This window comes from Triticum aestivum, chromosome 5D, assembly GCF_018294505.1.
Source record: "Triticum aestivum cultivar Chinese Spring chromosome 5D, IWGSC CS RefSeq v2.1, whole genome shotgun sequence".
Taxonomy (NCBI): Eukaryota; Viridiplantae; Streptophyta; class Magnoliopsida; order Poales; family Poaceae; genus Triticum; species Triticum aestivum.
In genome coordinates this window covers 385,689,664-385,709,877 of record NC_057808.1, presented here as the reverse complement: position 1 = coordinate 385,709,877, position 20,214 = coordinate 385,689,664, and positions in this window count along the sequence as shown.

Sequence of the window (20,214 nt, the reverse complement as noted above, 5' to 3'; positions counted from 1 at the left end):
TGATATGTGGCGGATAAAAATATAGTTTCAAGTAAAATACCGATGGTCGTTAGAAGAAAGAGGGGATGCCACACTCGGGGGCATCCCCAAGCTTAGTTGCTTGATACTTCTTGAATATTTTCTTGGGGTGCCTCGGGCATCCCCAAGCTTAGCCTTTTGCTAATCCTTATTCCTTCATCCATCGCGATCTCACCCAAAACTTGAAAACTTCAATCACACAAAACTCAACAAAACTTCGTGAGATCCGTTAGTATAAGAAAGCAAATCACTACTTTAAGTACTGTTGCAAACCCATTCATATTTTGTTATTGTATTATTTCTACTGTATTTTAACTTTTCCGTGGCAAAAACTCTTCAAAGGAAGCCATAGAATCATCAAAACAAGCACATAAGACAACAAAAACAGAATCTGTCAAAAACAAAACAGTCCGTAGTAATCAGAGAACTTCATATACTTCTGGAACTCCAAAAATTCTGAAAAATTAGGACAACGCAGGGAATTTGCATATCAATCTTGTGTAAAAAATTCAGAGAAAAATCACGTTTTTGTGATTTATGAAAATTGTTTTTCTGAGCGCAAAAGTTTCTATTTTTCAATAAGATCAAATCAACTATCACCCAAATCATCCCAAAGGCTTTGCTTGGCACAAACACTAATTTAAACCACAAAAACACCTAATCAGAGGCATAATTGGGTATTTTATTGAAAACGGCAAGAAAACCAAAAAGCAAAAAGATACAAGTCGGGTTGCCTCCCAACGAGCGCTATCATTTTACGCCCCTAGCTAGGCATAATGTGGCGGATCTAAGGCCCAGTTCTTTTCACACAGGATTCTGCAGAATCAAGATTTTGGAAAATTCTCCCAGAATCTGCTTCTCCCAGAATCTGTTGCCGAGTTCTTTTATGGGATTGTAGGTTGAGATTCTGGAAAGAGTTGTGTGTTGAAATGTCTGTAGTACCCTTAGACAGAAAATGTTTGATGAATTTATTAACACCTTGTTGTTTCTAACAGTATCTAGTCGAATATGAGTACGAAAGTGATTTACGAATGTCATAAAAAGAGCTAAATATTACATTTAGAATGGATTTAAAGATTTGTTCATTACAAAAGTGGATGAACTAAAAAATGGATAATCTCAAGGTACGAGACTAGCAGCAATCGCCTCGCGTACTGCGTTCATGGTACCATCATCTTTTGGTGGTAGAGCATTGGCACCTGTAAACGGCAATGGAGGTTGCACATATGCATCATTGTCGAACTTGTCAAAATGCTCATCACGTAACTTGCTATCACGAATCCAATTGTGGAGACACATGCATGCAGTGACAATCATCTTTTGGGTCTCCGGTTTGTACCGAGGTATGCCTCCATCTCCAAGAATTCGCCATTTCATCTTGAGAACACCAAATGTTCTTTCGATGACATTTCTTTGGATTTATCCATCTGCCACAACAACATGCACATAGTGTAATATTAGATACAACACAGTTCAGATAACAGTACATCTCCAATGCAAATAGCTTCTGGATGTGCCTGTAATCATATAGCACCACAGGTTAATATCAAAACCGAAGCAACATGACTCGTTATTTAAGAAATTACATGACAACAACAATACCTTTATCTCCAATGCCCACCACTCATTTGTAGCTGCAATAGTGTGTGTATGCTCATGTCTTCCTAAGCCAGATGCTTGTTGGATCAATGTCTTCCATGTGTTGTACTCGCTTCTACATAGACCCCACCTATTTTTGATTTGCCGAGTCGAATAGTTTCTTCCAGAGCGTTCGTTGAACTTTTTATGCAAATTAGCTTGTCCTATGTCCGACAAATAACCACCGTTGCGGTTATTTGCTCGAACCTCCTCTACGCACGCATTCATAAAAATTGTATGAGCAGCACTGTCCCAATTTGCTTTCGGTTCTTTGACTTTCTCCATCTTAAATTAGCATCATCATAGAAAATAGTGTCATGTACTAGGAATTCACATACCAATACATTAGAAAACAATGATATTCATACTGCCATATTGTTGAACGGCTCCAAACCAAAATAAAGAAATGTATACCCAAGTGCCCAACACTAGAATTATTAGTGAAAATTATGCTTGTGGATATCTCTTTCTAGTTCTTCATTTTTGTAAATAGGCAAACAAGCTGTATTCAACAATCAATCCATCCATCCATCTATCTAACAAATCCATCCATCCATCTAACAGCATCAGCAATCTGGGTGCAAAAAATTAGCACCATCCATCCATCTAACAGCATCAGCAATCAATCCATCCATCTATCTAACAAATCCAAGCATCAATCCATCTACCTATGCAACATAAATCAATCTAGCACTCCATAGCATAAGAAAAAAGAAGAACAGAGAGATGGGGAAAGAGGATGCCTCACCGTGGGTGTGGTCTGCACCTCGCGTGGGCTGCTTGTGGACATCGAGGTGTAGCGTCGGTGGCCGTTGGTGGCCGTCGAGGTGCAGCGCCGGTGGCTGTCGATGTTGGCGGAGACACGGTGGAGGGGAGGACGAGCAGCGAAGGAAGAGGGGCGACGAGGGAGATAAGGCGGGCGGCGGCGGCTGGAACCTGGCCGGTGGCGGCAGGGGCCAGGCGGGCGGTGGCGGCAAGGGCCTGGCCGGCGAGGTTGGTCCGGCGGCGGCGCAACAACCCTAGTCGTCGCTGCGTCTGGGGACTCCTTTTTCCCCCGATGCGAACAGGGGTCGAGCGGCCGCTCGCTCGTTTCCTCTGGTCCAGCGCGTGGATGGGCAGTGGCATTCCTGGTGTAATTTCGCGATGGGATAGGGGTACTCTTCTATTTTGAAACGTTTTCACAGGTGGGACTTGCCAGAATCTCAGGATTCTGGGAAAATCAAGCTTTTTGGGTGCTTTTGGATTGCACTAGGATTCTAGAGAATCCTCTCCAGATTTTGGAAGTCAAAACGAGTTCTTTTGACTCCAGATTTTCCACACCAAAATTCTCCACAATCTGCTCAAAAGAACTGGGCCTAAGTATTGTCATCTTTATTTTCCTTTCCCTTGGAAGTGTTTTCGTCAGGTGTTTTTGCAAAGACAACATAGAACACATTATCCATAGAAACTTTAGCACTATCGAGTTGCTTATCATCATATCCCCTTTGATTTCCGGCAGCAATCCAAGAATAGTGTTGATTAACATCATTGAAAACGTGTTCGATTATATCTAAAACAGGGGGTTCCTTCTTAAGATTCTCATCAAAGATTTGATTATCCCCAAGCAAATGTCTTAGCACATAATCACTATTATAAAGAATTTCATCTATCACCGGTTTTTCATGATTCATACCATAGAAATCAAAGATTTCCCTAGCTTCCCGTATTATCTCAGCCTCACAGAAACGTTTACTAAAGAATTTAAATTCTATCCTCGTGAGTCTAGAGTCTCGTTTAAACTTTATGACCGTCCATTTACCATACCTCTAGAAGTGTTTTGTGGTATTTGGAGAATTCCATTTTGGGGTTCGTTGGATGAGCCACCAAGATCTGAATATGAGTCATTCTTGACTAGCCTCTGTTATGGCGAGGACAGGGGTGTGACACAAGGAAGAATAAAAAGTATCCATTTCCCATCATTTCAATACTTTGCAATGTTTAATGGAAAATGCATAGTAGGCAAAAAAGACTGTAGTACATTATGTGCTCTTAGCCTGAGCCTCATACATACCGCACTCACCGGTATTAAATGTTATAACCTTGGAGCGATTGTTGCAAGCAGATTGCAACACAACGCTGGTAGTGGATACTTCTATGGTGGGATTTATGCCTCACGTTTAGCAAAGGAGCTGGGTGTGTCACCTTGGTCTAATGACCCCATCCTACCTACTCAGTACTTAGACTTTGAGACCATGAAGCGCCATAAGTTCCTTAAGGGCAAGATCACTGATTATACTTATAACTTGCGGTTCAATAAAGAAACCATTGTGCATACCTTTTTGCCTGCGCATGCTCTCTTTGATTCTCACAACAAAGGAAGGTATTATGTTCTCGAGAGTGAGGCCCGCACGCACAATGCGGAGGTCATGGCCGCTCGGCGAGCTAAGGAGGCTACACCAAGAGCCTCCGTGAGCTATCACTCTGATTATTACACGGGATGTGGACAGTGATTGCCAAGCTAGGCCAAAATTCTAAGCTTGGGGGAGTACATATTTCCACCGACATTACTCTCATGTTCATACATTTCATTCCAGCTCTCGGTGTTTGACACTTTTTCATTATATTATCCATGCTAGATTTATTTTCTCGCTTTCTTCTTGTGTGTTTGAAAAACTTTGAGAAAATCAAAACAATATCTCTTACTTCTTTTTGGTTTTTCATTCTAGCCTAATTATTTGTAGTATTAAAATAAAACCTAAAAAGATTGGACCCCGATAAAATCCGAACTTCGGATTTTAAGCATTTCATCCCGAAAGTTTTTACATGGCAACTTTAGTTGACACGAGGTGGCAACTTTAGTTGTTAAGACATGGGAACTTTGTCCCAGTTCGTTTTTTTGTCAGAAAATTGCAATGTTTGCCAACCTCACTTGAACTAAAGTTGCCATAAAAAATGTTCGGGTTGCCATGCTTAAAATCCAAACGTTCGGGATTTATCATTGCCGACATGATTTCCTAGTTCTTCTTTTGCTTGTTGGGAGCTTTCCCGTGTAAATAGTTTTTCTCGTTTTTGTTTTTCCTTTCCCGCAGTTTGCTTTCTTGTAGAAAAACTAAAAACTCCAAAAATATTTCAGTGTGTTTATGTGAATTTCTTTTATTTTTGGTGAGTCTTACTGAGGGGAAGACCACGGTGAAAATGTTGAGTGGCTCTCAGATGCACTATTGTCGATCTAATGAAGAGCTCATGATTACCTTGCCTTCTCCTTTCGAATAAAATGTTTTGCAGATTCCAGCTTAGTCGATGGCACTCTTGCACTATTATTATTTACATATCATTAAGTCGTGCAAGTGAAAGGCAATAATGACGATATTTGATGAACTGGCTGTGGCAGAGAGAAACGGGTATGAACTCAACTTGTTCTGTTTTTGTAAATATGTTTAACCTAGTATCCATGATTCAGCCTATTATGATCAAACATGTTTGCAATGACAATTAGAGATTATAGTTTCTCATGCCATGCTTAAGTAGCTAGGAGTGGATAATGATTTATCTTGGATGTCAACATGCATTAAAATGATTGTGATGTAGTATGATGATATGGTATCCTCCTTCGAATGTTTCAAGTGGCTTGACTTGGCACATGTTCATGCATGTAGTTGAATCAAAACCAATATAGCCTCTATGATATTTATGTTCATGGCGTTCATATCCTACTCATGCTAGTACTCAATGTTTATTATGCATAATGCATGTTCATGACCGTTTTCGCTCTCTAGCTGGCCGCTTCTCAACCTATTTGCTAGCCTTCGCATGTACTAAGCAGAAATATTGCTTGTGCATCAAAATCCCAAAGCCCAAATTTTTTCCAGATGAGTCCATCATATCTACCTATATGCGATATTACCCTGCCGTTCTAAGTAAATTTGCATGTGCCACCTCTAAAATTTCAAATGAACATCTGATTTTTGTGTGCCTGGATTGTTCGTAGAGCGATAGGGGGTAGTCGGTATCTTCCATGCTAAGCGGGTTATTGTCATGATGAGTGTTTATTCACTCATCCTTGCACGAGAGGGGTGGTAATAGGGATTCCCAGTCCCGAAATAAAAAATTACAAATAATTAAACAAAACTCCCCCAGGATTGTTGTTGGTATGGACGGTACCCGTGGATTCGGCTAGCCATGGAGTGTGATTGTTGGTCGAGGGGGAGTAAATCTTTACTTTTATCGCTTGGGAATCGCCACTAATGTGTTTAGCATGTAAGATATTGATAACTTTCGGTCGTGAAGTAAACAGGAAGGATGCATTTCCCAAAATTTCATTTATCTCTAATTTAAGCTTCGAGCTCTGGCACCTCTGCAAATACCTGTTTCCCTCTACGAAGGGACTATCTATTTAATTTTATGTTGGGTTATCACCTTCTCAAACAAGCGCCAGATATGAGAGCACTATTGTCATCCTCATGCATTGTGCATAGTTAATGTTGAATGCATCATGACTGGATCTTTTCTACCATGAATTACAATATTTAGTCGCTGCTTGGACTTTGGAGGTGCTCTGCATTTATGTTTTGCGGTCTCAGCAAGGGCTAGCAAGATACCACTGTTGTCATATTATATCATGGTTGTTTTGACAAAGTGTTGTCATTCAAGATATTTCCTTATTGCTCGCTAGTTTCTTATGCTATGGATATGAGTTAATATAATTTTTAAGAGTTATTGTTGACATGGTTAGTCATAATCTTTGCTGAAAACCAGGGTGCTACATAATCTTATTTATGTAAACAAGAACAAAAGAGTTCAAAAAAGTTTTTCTTTTTCACTAGTTTATCAACTAAATTGCTTGAGGACAAGCAAATGTTTAAGCTTGGGGGAGTTGATACGTCTTCGTCGTATCTAGGTTTACTAACACTTTTGCTCTTGTTTTGGACTCTAATTTGCATGATTTGAATGAAACTAATCCGGACTGACGCTTTTTCAGCAGAACTACCATGGTGCTGTTTTTGTGTAGAAATAAGAGTTCTCGGAATGAAACAAAACTTTTTGGAGAATTTCTATACAATAAAAGAAAAATACTGGAGCCAAGAACCATCGGAGGGGGGGGGCTAGGTGAGCACAACCCACCAGTCCCCCCCTCCTGGCGCGCTCAGGTGGGTTGTGCCCACCTGGTGGCCCCGCAGACCCTGATTCCAACTCTATAAAATCCTGTTCTTGAAGAAAACAATCAGGAAGAAAGAATTATCGCGTTTCACGCACTGTTCAAAAAATCTTCCAATTTAGCGATTAATCTTCCGATTTATCGCTACTCGTGGGGTGGCCGATAAGATTATGCCTTATCTTCACTGTTTATCTTTTGGACCGATTTATCGCTCTGACAAGTGATTTATCAGGAATATACCGATAAATCGGACCTATTCATAGCACTATGTTTGTAAAAACTATGTTTGTTGGTGTTTTGTGGACCTTGTTACACAATATGCACTGTTGTCCTATTTTGTTTTTCATTATACGAAGATTCTCTGGCTAGGAAACGAGGTAACACTTCTGTCAAATATTGTTTTAGTGTTGAATATATCGTATTTTAGTGTTGGGGTCCTGGGATTTGCAAAAAAATGTTTGATTGATAGTCGACCGTTAAAATCGATTAATTGGCTGATTTCTGATTAATCTGTAATCCTTAGCTGACCGAGACGCTACCGATAAGCGATATCCTCAACATTGGTTTCACGAGACGGAACCGCCGCCACCTCCTGTTCTTCATCGAGAGGCCAGATCTGGAGTCTGTTTGGGGCTCCGGAGAGGGGAATCTTCGATCTTCGTCATTACCAACCCTCCTTCATCGCCAATTCCATGATGCTCCCCATCGGGAGTGAGTAATGCCTTCATAGGCTCGCTGGTCGGTGAGGAGTTCGTTGAGATTCATCATGTAACCAAGTTAGTTTTGTTAGGGATTGATCCCTAGTATCCATTATGTTCTAAGATTGATGTTGCTATGACTTTACTATGCTTAATGCTTGTCACTAGGGCCCGAGTGCCATGATTTCAGATCTGAACCGTTTATGTTTTCACCATTATATCTATGTTCTAGATCCGATCTTGCAAGTTATATGCACCTGTTACGTGTTTTTCACATATTTTTCTTGCTAAGTTACTACTACTGCTGCTACTGTCACAACTGCTAAAAAATCATTGCTATCACTGTTATTGTTACTATTACTGTTACCATTGCTATCAAAACTACTCCCTCCGTCCCATAATATAAGAGCGTTTTTGACACTAGTGTAGTGTCAAAAATGCTCTTATATTATGGGACGGAGGGAGTATCATATTACCGTGCTACTAATTATCTTGCTGCAGATATTTAATCTCCAGGTGTGGTTAAATTGCCAACTCAACTGCTAATACTTGAAAATATTCTTTGGCTCCCCTTGTGTCGAATCTATAAATTTGGGTTGAATACTCTACCCTCAAAAACTGTTGCGATCCCTTGTACTTGTGGGTTATCAGCATGCCACTCATGGCCCATCATCCAGCCACTCCGACTCGTGCTAACTAAATAACATACCACATTACCGAAAAAGGCTTTCGCCCCTCTTTATATAAAAAACAAACCACCGAAGCATGACGTCCAACAAAGTTCACAGCAGACATGCACACACACACACACGCCGCACGCAAAGTAGCACAACACAAGGTACACAGGTTCTGCTGAGGGCACATCTCAACAAGCCCAAAGAAAAGAGAAAAAATGACAGGCGGTGGCGCAGGAAGTGAAGATCTAATCCAGCTTTGGTGGTGGAGGAGGTAGCGACGGCGCCAAGCGGAGAGCCATCGCGCGAAGATGAGCAATGATGGTGTTGATGGCGTCCCTGTCCTGGGGGCGGCTAAGTGGCCGCCAAAGCTACAAATAACCACACCATTTGAACACAATGTCAGTAGCACATTGCAGAGGTACACACTGAATCACAAGCTTATTCCGAACCGTCCACAGCGTCCAGGCAAGCACCCCAATAGTCAGCCACCTAGTGTGGCGGACCGCTGGCGGTAAAGCCTAGAATTCGACGAAGAGGTCGGGGAAGTTGTTGTGGCACCAACTTCCGCCCACCGCTTCACGGAAGCAACTCCAAAGGAACTGCGCGGACACACAGGAGAATAAGATGTGGTTTGAGTCTACCACTGTTCCACAGAGCGGACACAACCCATCCCCCAGGCCATTTCGCTTGAGCACCTCAACGCCGGAAGGGACGCTGCCTCAGATCCATTGCCACAGGAATATCCTAATCTTTAGCGGGAGCCGGATTGCACAGATCACCACGAGAAGCTCTGGTCCCGGTGTCACCACGATGGGCCTGGTAAAGGGATTTAGAGGAGAAGCTACCCGATTGCTCTAGCCGTCACGAGGCGGTCGTTCGCCTACTCCAAGTTAGGCTTATGTAGGCCGATGCAGTTTAGGAGGTCTTGCCAGTCGAGAGCCTCCATAGGCCTGAACGGACGCCAGAACGCGAGGTGCCCTAAGTCAATAAGGGCCACCTCGACAGAGATCCTAGGTTCGACCGTGATGGCGAACAAGTCCGGGAAACAAGCCGCGAAAGGGTGGTCGCTGGCCCAATAGTCGAACCAGAACAGGGTGGACGCGCCAAAACCGATCAAAATAGAGGTCCCGATGCGGAGGACCGGGAGCAACTGAATGATGGACTGCCAGAACTGGGAGCCTCCAGACCGCTGACAGAAGGCTAGGGGCTGGCCACGCAGGTACTTATTCTGAATGATGCGCAGCTAAAGGCCTCCCTCCCCATTCGCAATCCGCCACAACCAGCGGGTCAGCAGGGCAATGTTCATGCATTTGGATGACATGATCCCGAGCCTGGCCTAATCCCGCGGTTTGCAAATCTCGGGCCAGCGGACCATATGATACTTCTGCTTATCGCCTTCGCATGCCCAGAAGAAACGCGCCTGGACCTTAGCAATCTCATGGTGGAGCATCTCAGGCAGGCTGTAGAAGCTCATTAAGAACAGGAGCAAGCTGGACATGGATGAGTTAATGAGGACTGTCCGAGCGGCCTTAGATAGCCATCAACCCTGCCACGACTCAATACGGCGTTGGAGCTTGTTCACCGTAGGTCGCAGCTCTGCCACGGTCAGCCGTGAGTCACTAATGGGAATCCCTAGGTAGGTCGTGGGGAAGGAGTCTAGCTAACAATTGAGGCGGTCAAGCTATGCTCTGGCTCTCAGCAGGGGAGTAGCCCCAAATCCCGTTCCTAAATACTCCCTCCGTTCCTAAATATTTGTCTTTCTAGAGATTTCAACAAGTGACTACATACCGAGCAAAATGAAAAAACACTCTGTCTCATGCAATCTAGTGCATAAGACAAGTGAAAAAACTTCCAGGTTCATAACAGTTTATGGGTCACCATATGATGATGGCAAGGATGAATTCATTTCTGAACTCCATAGTATGTTCATTGATGACCACCAACCCACTATTATTGGGGGGGATTTCAACCTGGTTAGATATCAAAAAGATACAAATAATGGTAGAATTAACCACAGTTGGACTGATAAATTCAATGCTTGGATAGAGATTTGGAGCCTGTTAGAAATTAAAATGTCTGGTAGGCAGTTTACCTGGGCTAATAACCAGGATAACTTGATTATGAGCACTATAGATAGGATTTTTTGTACCACTGAACTATATACTTTATTTCCTTTAAGTAGTTCTCAAGCTCTCCCTAGAACTGGTAGTGATCACACTCCTATTTTATGGGATTCTAGCATAGATAGTACCCCAAAAAGCTCAAGCTATAAATTTGAGAAATGGTGGCTACTTAGAGCTGAATTTAAAGAGCTTGTGGAAAAAAAACTGGTCTGCCCCTGTCAAAAGTACCACCCCATTGACATTTGGCAGGAGAAAGTGAGAAGATTTAGGAAATTTAGTAGGGGATGGAGTAGAAATGTAGATGCTGAGATTAGGAAAGCTAAACAGGATTTAACATAAGAATATGACAAGCTTGATATAAAGTCCTATGCAGCTTTTTGAGGCAGAGAATGTAAGGATGAAAGAACTCTTTTCTAGACTCCATAATCTATGGATTGTAGAAGAATTTAAAGCTAGACAAAGATCCAGGGATAGGGATATCCTTGAAGGGGATAGGGATACTAAATATTTCCAGGCTGTAGCAAATCAGAGGAGAAGGAAAACCCTGATTAGTAAGCTAGAAGGACCTAATGGCACTACCAATGATGTCAAAGGCATGTTGGTATAGCCACAGACTTCTATAAGGACCTTTTTAAGAAGGAAGATAGGAAAGGGTGTAGAATTAATCGTAATTTCTTTGCTGATGAGGAAAAGGTCAATGACTTAGAAAACCAATCTTTACAAAAACCTTTCTCCGAAGGAGAAATAAAGGAGGCCATCTTTGGATCATACTCTGATGGAGCCCCTGGCCCAGATGGTGTGTCCTTTCTTTTCCTTTAAAACTTCTGGGAAGTAATTAAAATGGATGTGATAGCCATGTTTGATGATTTCCACAAAGGGGAGTTGGACCTATATAGGTTAAACTTTGCTGTGTTGACCCTTGTCCCAAAAGAAAAAGAGGCTACCAACATGAAAAAATTTAGGCCCATTAGTTTAATCAATTGTATCTTTAAAATTTTCACTAAGGTGCTCACAAATAGATCAGCTATGCTGATGAATAGACTTACCTCTAGTAACCAATCAGCTTTTATTAAAGGTAGGTTTATTTTGGAAAGTGTAGTCACATCACATGAGGTGCTGCACTCCACTGCTAAATCTGGCATCCCAGGTCTGGTGTTGAAATTAGACTATGAAAAAGCTTTTGACAAAGTTAACCTAGATTTTCTTATTGAAATCCTAGAAAAAAGGAACTTCAACCCCCTTTGGGTGGCTTCGATCAAGCAAATCACACACATGGGGTCTGTTGGAGTGAAAATTAATGGTGTTGAAGGCAACTACTTTCTTACAGGAAAAGGCCTGAGACAGGGGGACCCTTTGTCCCCTCTACTCTTTAACTTGGTTGTAGAAGTTCTGAGCAAGTTGTTATCCAAAGCAGCTTCAGACAAACTGATTAGTGGGTTATGTTCTGAACTAATTCCTAATGGGGTCATATGCTTGCAATATGCAGATGACACCATCCTCTTCATGGAGAAAATGAGAAGAACACAAAAATATGAAAATGGTCCTCACTTGTTTTGAGCAAGTCTCAGGCATGAGAACTAACTACTCAAAGAGTGAGATCATACCAATAGAGCTTTCCCCTAAAGAAACACAATCTTTTGCAGATATTTTAGGATGTAGAATAGGGACTTTCCCAATAAAGTACCTGGGGATTCCTTTGCACTATGATAAACTTAGGAGAGAGGATATACAACCCCTAATAGACAAAATCTTTAAAAGGATGGCTGGCTGGAGAGGCAAGCTCCTTTCTTATGTTGCTAGGCTAATCTTGATTAAGACTTGCCTAGCCAGCATCCCCATCTACCTCCTCTCTTTTTTTCAAATCCCAAATGGGCTCTAGATATGATCAATAGTCAGATGGCCAATTGTTTGTGGAATGACTTTGAAGGAAATAGGAAAATTCACCTTGCCAATTGGCATTTAGTTTGTATGAGCAAAAAACATGGGGGGGTTTGGGGTGCCTAACATCAAAGATGTAAACCTTTGCCTCCTTGGGAGCTGGGTAAAAAGTGTTGGGGAACATAGCAGAAATTCAAAATTTTCTACGCATCACCAAGATCAATCTATGGAGTAATCTAGCACCGAGGGGAAGGGGAGTGAATCTACATACCATTGTAGATCTCTATGCGGAAGCGTTGCAAGAACGCGGATGAAGGAGTCGTACTCGTAAACACTCAGATCGCGGTTGATTCCGATCTAAGCGCCGAACCACGGCGCCTCCGCGTTCAACACACGTGCAGCCCGGTGACGTCTCCCACGCCTTGATCCAGCAAGGAGAGAGGGAGAGGTTGGGGAAGACTCCTTCCAGCAGCAGCACAACGGCATGGTGGTGATGGAGGAGCGTGGCACTCCAGCAGGGCTTCGCCAAGCACTGCGAGAGACGAGGAGGGAGAGGGGTAGGGCTGCGCCAAAGAGAGAGGAAGAGTCATGTCCTTGGCAGCCCCAAAACCCCCATTATATATAGGGGAGGGGGAGGGGCTGCACCCCCATCTAGGGTTTCCCCCCAAGGGGTGCGGCCAGCCCTAGATGCATCTAGGGGGGCGGCCAGAGGGGGAGAGAGGGGGGCGCACCACTAGGTGGGCCTTAGGCCCATCTGAGCCTAGGGTTTCCCCCTTCCCCCCTTCCCTGCGCCTTGGGCCTCTTGTGGGGGGGCGCACCAGCTCACCTGGGGCTGGTCCCCTCCCACACTTGGCCCACGCAGCCCTCTGGGGCCGGTGGCCCCACCTGGTGGACCCCCGGGACCCTCCCGGTGGTCCCGGTACGTTACCGATAGCACCCGAAACCTTTCCGGTGACCAAAATAGGACTTCCCATATATAAATCTTTACCTCCGGACCATTCCGGAACTCCTCGTGACGTCCGGGATCTCATCCGGGACTCCGAACAACATTCGGTAACCACGTATATCTATTCCCTATAACCCTAGCGTCACCGAACCTTAAGTGTGTAGACCCTACGGGTTCGGGAACCATGCAGACATGACCGAGACGTTCTCTGGCCAATAATCAACAGCGGGATCTGGATACCCATGTTGGCTCCCACATGTTCCACGATGATCTCATCGGATGAACCACGATGTCAAGGATTCAATCAATCCCGTATACAATTCCCTTTGTCTACCGGTATAGTACTTGCCCGAGATTCGATCGTCGATATCCCGATACCTTGTTCAATCTCGTTACCGGCAAGTCTCTTTACTCGTTCCGTAACACATCATCCCGTGATCAACTCCTTGGTCACATTGTGCACATTATGATGATGTCCTACCGAGTGGGCCCAGAGATACCTCTCCGTTTACACGGAGTGACAAATCCCAGTCTCGATTCGTGCCAACCCAACAGACACTTTCGGAGATACCTGTAGTGCACCTTTATAGCCACCCAGTTACGTTGTGACGTTTGGTACACCCAAAGCATTCCTACGGTATCCGGGAGTTGCACAATCTCATGGTCTAAGGAAATGATACTTGACATTAGAAAAGCTCTTAGCAAACGAACTACACGATCTTGTGTTAGGCTTAGGATTGGGTCTTGTCCATCACATCATTCTCCTAATGATGTGATTCCGTTATCAACGACATCCAATGTCCATGGTTAGGAAACCGTAACCATCTATTGATCAACGAGCTAGTCAACTAGAGGCTTACTAGGGACATGGTGTTGTCTATGTATCCACACATGTATCTGAGTTTCCTATCAATACAATTTTAGCATGGATAATAAACGATTATCATGAACAAGGAAATATAATAATAACCAATTTATTATTGCCTCTAGGGCATATTTCTAACAGTCTCCCACTTGCACTAGAGTCAATAATCTATTTCACATCGCCATGTGATTAATACCCAAGAGTTTACTAGAGTTAATAATCTAGTTCACATCACCATGTGATTGTAATGAATCCAACACCCATGGGGTTTGTTCATATCTCGCTTGTGAGAGAGGTTATTAGTCAACGGGTCTGAACCTTTCAGATCCGTGTGTGCTTTACGAATATCTATGTCATCTTGTAGATGCAGCTACCACGCGCTACTTGGAGCTATTCCAAATAACTGCTCTACTATACGAATCCGGTTTACTACTCAGAGTCATCCGGATTAGTGTCAAAGTTTGCATCGACGTAACCCTTTACGACGAACTCCTTTTCCACCTCCATAATCGAGAAAATTCCTTAGTCCACTAGATACTAAGGATAAGTTCGACCGCTGTCATGTGATCCATTCCCGGATCACTATTGTACCCCTTGACTAACTCATGGCAAGGCACACTTCATGTGCGGTATACAACATAGCATACTGTAGAGCCTACGTCTAAAGCATAGGGGACGACCTTCGTCCTTTCTCTCTCTTTTGCTGTGGTCAGGTCTTGAGTCTTACTCAATACTCACACCTTGTAACACATCCAAGAACTCCTTCTTTGCTGATCTATTTTGAACTCCTTCAAAACCTTGTCACGGTATGTATTCATTTGAAAGTACTATTAAGCGTTTTTGATCTATCCTTATAGATCTTGATGCTCAATGTTCAAGTAGCTTAATCCAGATTTTCCATTGAAAAACACTTTTCAAATACCCCTGTATGCTTTCCAGAAATTCTACATCATCTCTGATCAACAATATGTCAACGACGTATACTCACCAGAAATTCTATAGTGCTCCCACTCACTTCTTTGGAAATACAAGTTTCTCTTAAACTTTGTATAAACCCAAAATCTTTGATCATCTCATCAAAGCATACATTCCAACTCTGAGATGCTTACTCCAGTCCTTAGAAGGATTGCTGGAGCATTGCATACTTGTTAGCATCTTTCAGGATTGACAAAACCTTCTGGTTGTATCACATATAACCTTTCCTCTAGAAAATCGTCGAGGAAACAGTGTTTTGACATCCTATCTGCAAGATTTCATAAATAATGCAGTAACTGCTAATACAATTCCAACAGACTCTTAGCATCGCTACGAGTGAGAAAGTCTCATCGTAGTCAACTCCTTGAACTTGTCGGAAAACATCTTAACAACAAGCCGAGCTTTCTTAATGGTGACACTTACCATCATTGTCCGTCTTCCTTTTAAAATCCATCTGCACCCAACAGCCTTACGACCATCAAGTATTTCCTCCAAAGTCTATACTTTGCTTTTATACATGGATCCTCTCTCGGATTTCATGGCCTCAAGCCATTCGTCGGAATCCGGGCCCACCATCGCTTCTCCATAGCTCGTAGGTTCATTGTTGTCTAGCAACATGACTTCCAAGACAGGATTACGTACCACTCTGAAGTAGTGCGCATCCTTATCGACCTACGAGGTTTGGTAGTGACTTGATCCGAAGTTTCATGATCACTATCATAAGCTTCCACTTCAATTGGTGTAGGTGCCACAGGAACAACTTCCTATGCCCTGCTACACACTAGTTGAAGTCATGGTTCAATAACCTCATCAAATCTCCACCATCCTCCCACTCAATTCTTTCGAGAGAAACTTTTTCTCGAGAAAGGACCTGTTAACTTCCAGGTCTGAAACAGGAGGTATACCCAACTGTTTTATGTATTCTATGAAGATGCATTTATCCGCTTTGGGTTCGAGCTTATCAGCCTGAAACTTTTTCACATAAGCATCGCAGCCCCAAACTTTTAAGAAACGACAACTTAGGTTTCTCTAAACGGTGTCGTCTCAACGGAATTGCGTGGTGCCCTATTTAAAGTGAATGCGGTTGTCTCTAATGCCTAACCCATAAACGATAGTGGTAAATCGATAAGAGACATCATGGTATGCACCATATCCAATAGGGTGCAGTTATGATGTTCGGACACACCATCACAATATGGTGTTCCAGGCGGTATTAGTCGTGAAACAATTTCCACAATTTCTTAATTGTGTGCCAAACTCGTAACTCAGATATTCATCTCTATGATCATATCACAAACATTTTATCCTCTTGTCACGACGATCTTCAACTTCACTCTGAAATTACTTGAACCTTTCAATAATTCAGACTTGTGTTTCATCAAGTAAATATTCTCAGCATCTACTCAAATCATCTGTGAAGTAAGAACATAACGATATCCACTGCGTGCCTCAGCACTCATTGGACTGCACACATCAAATGTATTACTTCCAACAAGTTGCTCTCTTGTTCCATCTTATTGAAAACGAGGCCTTTCAGTCATCTTGCCCATGTGGTATGATTTACATGTCTCAAGTGATTCAAAATCAAGTGAGTCCAAACGATCCATCTGCATGGAGTTTCTTCATGCATATATACCAATAGACATGGTTCGCATGTCTCAATCTTTTCAAAAAAGAGTGAGTCCAAAGATCCATCTACATGGAGCTTCTTCATGCATTCTATACCAATATGACTCAAATGGCAGTGCCACAAGTATGTGGTACTATCATTACTATTTTATATCTTTTGGCACGAACATGTGTATCACTGCGATCGAGATTCATTTTAGGTGCAAGACCATTGAAGGTATTATTCAAATAAACAGAGTAACCATTATTCTCCTTAAATGAGTAACCGTATTGCAATAAACATAATCCAATCATGTTTATGCTCAACGCAAACACCAAATAACAATTATTTAGGTTTAACACCAATCTCGATGGTAGAGGGAGCATGCGATGCTTGATCACATCAACCTTGGAAACACTTCCAACACATATCGTCATCTCACCTTTAGCTAGTCTCCGTTTATTCCGTAGCTTTTATTTCAAGTTACTAACACTTAGCAACCAAACCGGTATCTAATACCCTGGTGCTGCTAGGAGTACTAGTAAAGTACACATTCATATAATGTATATCCAATATACTTCTGTCGACCTTGCCTGCCTTCTTATCTACCAAGTATCTAGGGTGGTTCTGCTTCAGTGACCGTTCCCCTCATTACAGAAGCACTTAGTCTCGGGTTTGGGTTCAACCTTGGGATTCTTCACTAGAGCAGCAAATGATTTGCTGTTTCATGAAGTATCCCTTTCGCCCTTGCCCTTCTAGAAACTAGTGGTTTTACTAACCATCAACAATTGATGCTCCTTCTTGATTTCTACTTTCGCGGTGTCAAACATCGCGAGTTGCTCAAGGATCATCATGTCTATCCCTGATATGTTATAGTTCATCACGAAGCTCTAATAGCTTGGTGGCAGTGACTATGGAGAACCATCACTATCTCATCTGGAAGATTAACTCCCACTCGATTCAAGCGATTGTGGTACTCAGACAATCTGAGCACATGCTCAACGATTGAGCTTTTCTCCCTTAGTTTGCAGGCTTAAGAAACTTGTCAGAGGTCTCATACCTCTTGACGTGGGCACTAGTCTGAAATCCCAATTTCAGTCTTCGGAACATCTCATATGTTCTGCGACGTTTCAAAAACTTCTTTGGTGCCATAATTCTAAACCGTTAGCATTACGCACTGAACTATCACGTAGTCATCAAAACGTGTATGTCAGATGTTTCGCAACATCTACAGACGACGCTGAGGTTCAGCACACCGAGCGGTGCATTAAGGACATAAGCCTTCTGTGCAGCAATGAGGACAATCCTCAGTTCACGGACCCAGTCCGCATAATTGCTACTATCAACTTTCAACTAAATTTTCTCTAGGAACATATCTTAAACAGTAGAACTAAAGCGTAAGCTATGACATAATTTGCAAAGACCTTTTGACTATGTTCATGATAATTAAGTTCATCTGATTATTTAATGAACTCCCACTCAGATAGACATCCCTCTAGTCATCTAAGTGATACATGATCCGAGTCAAACTAGGCCGTGTCCGATCATCACGTGAGACGGACTAGTCATCATCGGTGAACATCTCCATGTTGATCGCATCTACTATACGACTCATGTTCGACCTTTCGATCTCTTGTGTTCCGAGGCCATGTCTGTACATGCTAGGCTCGTCAAGTCAACCTAAGTGTTTCGCATGTGTTCCGAGGCCATGTCTGTACATGCTAGGCTCGTCAACACCCGTTGTATTCGAACGTTAGAATCTATCACACCCGATCATCACGTGGTGCTTTGAAACAATGAACCTTCGCAACGGTGCACAGTTAGGGGGAACACGTCTCTTGAAATTTTAGTGAGGGATCATCTTGTTTATGCTACCGTCGTTCTAAGCAAATAAGATGTAAACATGACAAACATCACATGCAAATCATAAAGTGACATGATATGGCCAATATCATCTTGCGCCTTTTGATCTCCATCTTCGAGGCGCGGCATGATCACCTTTGTCACCGGCATGACACCATGATCTCCATCATCATGATCTCCATCATTGTGTCTTCATGAAGTTGTCTCGCCAACTATTACTTCTACTACTATGGCTAACGGTTAGCAATAAAGTAAAGTAATTACATGGCGTTTTTCATTGACACGCAGGTCATACAATAAATTAAGACAACTCCAATGGCTCCTGCCGGTTGTCATACTCATCGACATGCAAGTCGTGATTCCTATTACAAGAACATGATCAATCTCATACATCACATATATCATTCATCACATCCTTTTGGCCATATCACATCACATAGCATACCCTGCAAAAACAAGTTAGACGTCCTCTAATTGTTGTTGCATGTTTTACGTGGCTGCTATGGGATTCTAGCAAGAACGTTTCTTACCTACGCAAAGGCCACAACGTGATATGCCAATTTCTATTTACCCTTCATAAGGACCCTTTTCATCGAACCCGATCCGACTAAAGTGGGAGAGACAGACACCCGCTAGCCACCTTATGCAACTAGTACATGTCAGTCGGTGGAACCTGTCTCACGTAAGTGTACGTGTAAGGTCGGTCCGGGCCGCTGCATCCCACGATGCCGCCGAATCAAGATAAGACTAGTAACGGCAAGTAAATTGACAAAATCTACGCCCACAACTACTTTGTGTTCTACTCGTGCATAGAAACTACGCATAGACCTAGCTCATGATGCCACTGTTGGAGAACGTAGCAGAAATTCAAAATTTTCTACGCATCACCAAGATCAATCTATGGAGTAATCTAGCACCGAGGGGAAGGGGAGTGCATCTACATACCATTGTAGATCGCTATGCGGAAGCGTTGCAAGAACGCGGATGAAGGAGTCGTACTCGTAGCGATTCAGATCGCGGTTGATTTCGATCTAAGCGCCGAACCACGGCGCCTCCGCGTTCAACACACGTGCAGCCCGGTGACGTCTCCCACGCCTTGATCCAGCAAGGAGAGAGGGAGAGGTTGGGGAAGACTCCTTCCAGCAGCAGCACAACGGCATGGTGGTGATGGAGGAGCGTGGCACTCCAGCAGGGCTTCGCCAAGCACTACGAGAGACGAGGAGGGAGAGGGGTAGGGCTGCGCCAAAGAGAGAGGAAGACTCATGTCCTTGGCAGCCCCAAAACCCCCATTATATATGGGGAGGGGGAGGGGCTGCGCCCCCATCTAGGGTTTCCCCCCCAAGGGGTGCGGCCAGCCCTAGATGCATCTAGGGGGGCGGCCAGAGGGGGGGAGAGGGGGGCGCACCACTAGGTGGGCCTTAGGCCCATCTGAGCCTAGGGTTTCCCCCTTCCCTCCTTCCCTGCGCCTTGGGCCTCTTGTGGGGGGGGCGCACCAGCTCACCTGGGGCTGGTCCCCTCCCACACTTGGCCCACGCAGCCCTCTGGGGCCGGTGGCCCCACCTGGTGGACCCCCGGGACCCTCCCGGTGGTCCCGGTACGTTACCGATAGCACCCGAAACCTTTCCGGTGACCAAAACAGGACTTCCCATATATAAATCTTTACCTCCGGACCATTCCGGAACTCCTCGTGACGTCCGGGATCTCATCCGGGACTCCAAACAACATTCGCTAACCACGTATATCTATTCCCTATAACCCTAGTGTCATCGAACCTTAAGTGTGTAGACCCT